Here is a 7,029-nt window from a genome sequence, read left to right on the forward strand (position 1 = left end):
AACTCTTTAACATCATCCTTAGCTCTGGTATCTTCCCCAATGTTTGGAACCAAGGACTGATCACCCCAATCCACAAAAGTGGAGACAAATTTGACCCCAGTAACTACAATGGGATATGCGTCAACAGCAACCTTGGGAAAATCCTCTACGTTGTCATTAACAGCAGACTCATACATTTTCTCAGTGAATACAATGTACTGAGAAAATGTAGAATTGGCATTTTACCAAATTACCCTACAACAGACGACGTATTCACCCTGCAGACCCTAGTTGACAAACAAACCAAAACAAAGGCAAAGTCTTCTCATGCTTTGTTTACTTCAAAAAAAGCTTTGGACTCAATTTGGCATGAGGGTCTGCTATATAAATTGATGGAAAGTGGTGTTGGGGGAAAAACATGCGACATTATTAAATCCATGTACACAAACAACAAGTGTCCGGTTAAAATTGGCATAAAACACTAATATTTCTTCCCACAGGGCCGTGGGGTGAGACAGGGATGCAGCTTAAGCCTCATCCTCTTCAACATATATATCAACGAATTGGCGAGGGCACTAGAACAGTCTGCAGCACCCGGCCTCACCCTTCTAAAATCTGAAGTCAAATGTCTACTGTTTGCTGATGATCTGGTGCTTCTGTCACCAACCAAGGAGGACCTACAGCAGCACCTAGATGTTCTACACAGATTCTGTCAGACCTGAGCCCTGACGGTAAATCTCAGCAAGACCAAAATAATGGTGTTCTAAAAAAGGTCCGGTTGCCAGGACCACAAATACAAATTCCATCTAGACATCATTACCCTAGAGCAGTGGTTCCCAAACTGTTATAGTACCCCTTCAAACAATCACCATCCAGCTGCATACCCCCTCTAGCACCAGGGTCAGCGTACTCTCAAATGTTGTTTTTTGCCATCATTGTAAGCCTGCCACACACACACTACACAATACATTTACTAAACATAAGAATGCATTTTTGTCACAACCCGGCTCGTGGGAAGTGACAAAGTGTTCTTATAGGACCAGGGCACAAATAATAATTTAATAATAATCAATAATTTTGCTCTTTATTTAGCCATCTTACATATAAACCTTATTTGTTTATCAAAAATGGTGAATAACTCTCCACAGATAAATGAGAAGGGTGTGCTTGAATGGATGCACATAACTCTGCAATGTTGGGTTGTATTGGAGAGAGTCTCAGTCTTAAATCATTTTCCACACACAGTCTGTGCCTGTATTCAGTTTCATTCATTCATGCTTGTGAGGGCCGAGAATCCACTCTCATATAGGTACGTAGTTGCAAAGGGCATCAGTGTCTTAACAGCGCAATTTGCCAAGGCAGGATACTCTGAACACAGGCCTATCCAGAAATCTGGCAGTGGCTTCTGATTAAATTCAATTTTCACAGAACAGCTTGTTGCAATTTTGATAAGGCTCTTGTTCAGATATTGGTAAGTGGAATGGAGGCAGGGCATGAAAGGGATAACAAATCCAGTTGTTTGTGTCGTCCGTTTCTGGAAAGTACCTGCGTAATTGCGCACCCAGCTCACTCAGGTGGTTCGCTATATCATATTTGACATTGGCCGCCAGCTTGAGTTCATTTGCACACAAAAAATCATACAATGATGGAAAGACCTGTGTGTTGTCCTTGACAGAGAAGACAGATAAGAGCTCCAACTCCTTAATCATAGCCTCAATTTTGTCCTGAACACTGAATATAGTCCCGGAGAGTCCCTGTAATCCTGGATTCAGATCATTCAGGCGAGAAAAAACATCACCCAGATAGGCCAGCTGTATGAGAAACTCGTCATGCAAGCGGTCAGACAAGTGACTATTATGGTCATCAAAGTAAACTTTAAGCTCGTCTCTCAATGTAAAACAACGTGTCAATACTTTGCCCCTTGATAACCAGCGCACTTCTGTATGTTGTAAAAGCGTTACATGGTTACTGCCCATATTATTGCATAATGCAGAAATACACAAATTAATTGTGGTGTCCAAAACATCTTTCAAGCTATCAGGCATTTCCTTGGCAGCAAGAGCCTCTCGGTGGATGCTGCAGTGTACCCAAGTGGTGTCGGGAGCAACTACTTGCACGCCTGTCATGGCTTTTGCGCCATCAGTACAGATACCAACCAAAGTCCATTTGATGTCACAAAGCTGTCCAGTACTTTAAAAATATCCTCCCCTGGTTTGCTGGTTTCCAGTGGTTTGCAGAAGAGGATGTCTTCCTTAATTGACCCCCCATAAACGTAACGGACATATACCAGGAGCTGTGCCAGGCCCGCCACGTCTATTGACTCATCCAGCTGTAACGCATAAAATTCACTGGCTTGTATGCAAAACAGTCATTGTTTCAAAACATATCCTGCCATGTCACTGATGCGTCGTGAAACAGTGTTGTTTGATGAAGACATTGTCTGTATAGTTTTTTGGGCCTTTTCCCCGAGCATTGTCCCAGCCATATCTGCGGCAGCAGGAAGAATTAAGTCCTCCACAATAGTATGGGGCTTGCCTGTCCTAGCCACTTGGTAACTCAACATATAAGATTCTTCTAGCCACTTCTTAATAATGTTATCTGTTGCTTTTTTACATGTCTTACTACTCAAAAGTTGTCTTAATTCTCACTCAAAAAATGTGGGCAGTGAAACGAGGCTACTCAGGCTAGAAAAAAACATCACCCAAATGTATAGCTCTGTCGGAAAATCGAAATGGACTGTTTGAAAATGTGATTCACGTTTTTATTTGGCGTACCCCCGGCAGCATTGCACATACCCCTGGGGGTACGCGTACACCAGTTTGGGAATAGCCGCTCTAACTGATCATGCCATAGTGTAATTACAAATTAAATTACAGAGGGAAACAGTCAGAAGAAGTAATTGGCGTTTTAACATGTTATTATAACAGGATGATGAATTTGAGAGATCACATGGAGAGGACTTTCAAAAAAAATTCTAAAGAGAATATGGTCTCTACTGAAATATTGGGTATGGTATGGGAAACCTCAAAAGCCTTTGTAAGGGGGAAGATGATCACCATTCCCTCTAAAGCAAAGAGGGAAAGTATGGGTAAAGCTGATACAATAGCTAGAGCACACAAAAAACAATACATACCTCTGCCTAAACATCAGCCCGACAGGTAACTTCCGCAAAGCTGTTAACGATCTGAGAGACAAGGCAAGAAGGGCCTTCTATGCCATTAAAACAGAACATAAAATTTCACATACCAATTAGGATCTGGCTAGAAATACCTTGAGTCAGTTTTATAAAACCCATTGCCATTTATGGTTGTGAGGTCTAGGGTTCGCTCACCAACCAAGAATTTACAAAATGGGGCAAACACCAAATTGAGACTGCATGCAGAATTCTGCAAAAATATCCTCTGTGTACAGTCGTGGCCAAAAGTTTTGAGAATGACACAAATATTAATTTCCACAAAGTTTGCTGCTTCAGTGTCTTTAGATATTTTTGTCAGATGTTACTATGGATTACTGAAGTATAATTACAAGCATTTCATAAGTGTCAAAGGCTTTTATTGACAATTACATGAAGTTGATGCAAAGAGTCAATATTTGCAGTGTTGACTCTTCTTTTTCAAGACCTCTGCAATCCGCCCTGGCATGCTGTCAATTCACCTCTGGGCCACATCCTGACTGATGGCAGCCCATTCTTGCATAATCAATGCTAGGAGTTTGTCAGAATTTGTGGGGTTTTGTTTGTCCACTCGCCTCTTGAGGATTGACCACAAGTTCTCAATGGGATTAACGTCTGGGGAGTTTCCTGGCCATGGACCCAAAATATTGATGTTTTGTTCCCCGAGCCACTTTTGCCTTATGGCAAGGTGCTCCATCGTGCTGGAAAAGGCATTGTTCGTCACCAAACTGTTCCTGGATGGTTGGGAGAAGTTACTCTCGGAGGATGTGTTGGTACCATTCTTTATTCATGGCTGTATTCTTAGGCAAAATTGTGAGTGAGCCCACTCCCTTGGCTGAGAAGCAACCCCACACATGAATGGTCTCAGGATGCTTTACTGTTGGCATGACATTTACATTTAAGTCATTTAGCAGACGCTCTTATCCAGAGCGACTTACAAGTACATACATTCATACTTTTTTTTGTACTGGCCCCCCGTGGGAATCAAACCCACAACCCTGGCGTTGCAAGCGCCATGCTCTACCAACTGAGCTACACGGGACATAGGACATGACATAGGACTGATGGTAGCGCTCACCTTGTCTTCTCCGGACAAGATTTTTTCCGGATGCCCCAAACAAACGAAAAGGGGATTCATCAGAGAAAATGACTTCACCCCAGTCCTCAGCAGTCCAATCCCTGTACCTTTTGCAGAATATCAGTCTGTCCCTGTTGTTTTTCCTGGAGAGAAGTGGCTTCTTTGCTGCCCTTCTTGACACCAGGCCATCCTCCAAAAGTCTTCGCCTCACTGTGCGTGCAGATGCACTCACACCTGCCTGCTGCCATTCCTGAGCAAGCTCTGTACTGGTGGTGCCCCGATCCCGCAGTTGAATCAACTTTTGGAGACGGTCCTAGCGCTTGCTGGTCATTCTTGGGCGCCCTGAACCGCTCTCCTTGAAGTTCTTGATGATCCAATAAATGGTTGATTTAGGTGCAATCTTACTGGCAGCAATATCCTTGCCTGTGAAGCCCTTTTTGTGCAAAGCAGTGATGACGGCACGTGTTTCCTTGAAGGTAACCATGGTTGACAGAGGAAGAACAATGATTCCAAGCACCACCCTCCTTTTGAAGCTTCCAGTCTGTTATTCGAACTCAATCAGCATGACAGAGTGATCTCCAGCCTTGTCCTCGTCAACACTCACACTCGTGTTAACGAGAGAATCACTGACATGATGTCAGCTGGTACATTTGTGGCAGGGCTGAAATGCAGTAGAAATGTTTTTGGGGGATTTAGTTAATTTGCATGGCAAAGAGGGACTTTTCAATTAATGCAATTCATCTGATCACTCTTCATAACATTCTGGAGTATATGCAAATTGCCATCATACAAACTGAGGCAGCAGACCTTGTGAAAATGAATATTTGTGTCATTCTCAAAACTTTTGGCCACGACTGTACAACGTAAAACACCAATTAATGCATGCAGAGCAGAAATGGGCCGATACCCGCTAATGATCAAAATCCAGAAAAGAGCTGTCAAATTCAACAAGCACCTGAAAGGAAGCGATTCCTAAACCTTCCATAACAAAGCCATCACCTACAGAGAGATGAACCTAGAGTCCCCTAAGCAAGCTGGTCCTGGGGCTCTGTTCACAAACACAAACAGACCCCACAAAGCCCCAGTACAGCAACACAATTAGACCCAACCAAATCATGAAAAAAAAAATAATAATAATACTTGACACATTGGAAAGAATTTACCAAGCAAACTAGAATGCTATTTGGTCCTAAACAGAGAGTACACAGTGGCAGAATACCTGACCACTGTTACTGACCCAAACTTAAGGAAAGCTTTGACTATGTACAGACTCAGTGAGCATATCCTTGCTATTGATAAAGGCCGCTGTAGGCAGACCTGGCTCTCAAGAGAAGACAGGTTATGTGCACACTGCCCACAAAATGAGGTGGCAATTGAGCTGCACTTCCCAACTTCCTGCCAAATGTATGACCATATTAGAGACACATATTTCCCTCAGATTACACAGATCCACAAAGAATTTGAAAACAAACCCAATTTCGCTAAACTATTTGGTGAAATACCACACTGTGCCATCACTACAGCAAGACCTGTTGCCACAAAAAAAGGGCAACCAGTGAAGAACAAACACCATTTTAAATACAACCCATATTTATGTTTATTTATTTTCCCTTTTGTACTTTAACTATTTGCAAATAATATGACATTTGAAATGTTTTTATTCCTTTGGAACTTTTGTGAGTGTAATGTTTACTGTTAATTTTTATTGTTTATTTCACTTTTTATTATCTACTTCACCTGCTTTGACAATGTTGATATATGTTTCCCATGCCAATAAAGCCCTTAAACTGAAATTGAAATTGGTGGGAGTGATTGAGAGAGTGACGGAGGAGGAGAATAGGAAAGGGAGGGGAGGGCAGAGGGAGGGATGGGGCACAGGAGCAACAGATGGGGTCTATTTTGGGAGTTCAGCTCAGGTTGTAAACTTTCTGTTGATAACATCTGTCCGTCTGTCCATCTGCCGCTTTCACAACACTGTTTACATACAGGAGAACACTAGTTAGTTTAGCAGAGCCTCGTCAATTAGAGCGGAAACCCCAATAGTGGTAAATTTAGAACTACAGAAGAAGCCAATAGTGGACATTTTTAACACTGTTATATAGACTAGAGATCATATAATAACTGATTCAACTGTTGTGGAAGGTGCTTTGCTGTTCATATTATTTGAAAATGTCATTCACTGCAATGTCACATTTTGTGAGGATTTATGCTTCTACATTTTATTCCTGAATATAGCTAAATGATAAATAGTTTCCTTGATCCTCTCCCCTGTTACATTGACTCTGTATCGGTACCCCCTGTATGTAGCCTCGCTTGTTATTTTACTGCTGCTGTTTAATTATTTGTTACTTTTATTTTCTATTTTCTATTTTTTACTTATCTGTTTTACTTAACACTTATTTGTGTTTTTTCTTAAAACTTCTTAAAGCATTGTTGGTTAAGGTCTTGTAAGAAAGCATTTCACTGTAAGGTGTTGTATTCGGTTGTATTCGGCGCATGTGACAAATATAATTTGATTTGATTTGATTTACAGTGAAATTGAAGTGAGTTCTCAGAGATAAGCTCACATCTGTGCAACAGATCACAATGGTCATCATCACACTTTAATTAATTACTGGATTGATTTAATAACTGGAAGGTTTAAGCCCCGATTAAGGTTACATTAGCCATAACTGTAAACTAATTATATATGATCTCTATGATCTATGCATTCATCTAAATACCTAACTCTTCTCTAATATTTAACAGGGTCCATGAGTGCTGCTTGAGCAATACTGACATCTAGTAGTATGTGCAGGTA

The sequence above is a fragment of the Salvelinus namaycush genome, chromosome 14 (genome assembly GCF_016432855.1).
Source record: "Salvelinus namaycush isolate Seneca chromosome 14, SaNama_1.0, whole genome shotgun sequence".
Lineage (NCBI taxonomy): Eukaryota > Metazoa > Chordata > Actinopteri > Salmoniformes > Salmonidae > Salvelinus > Salvelinus namaycush.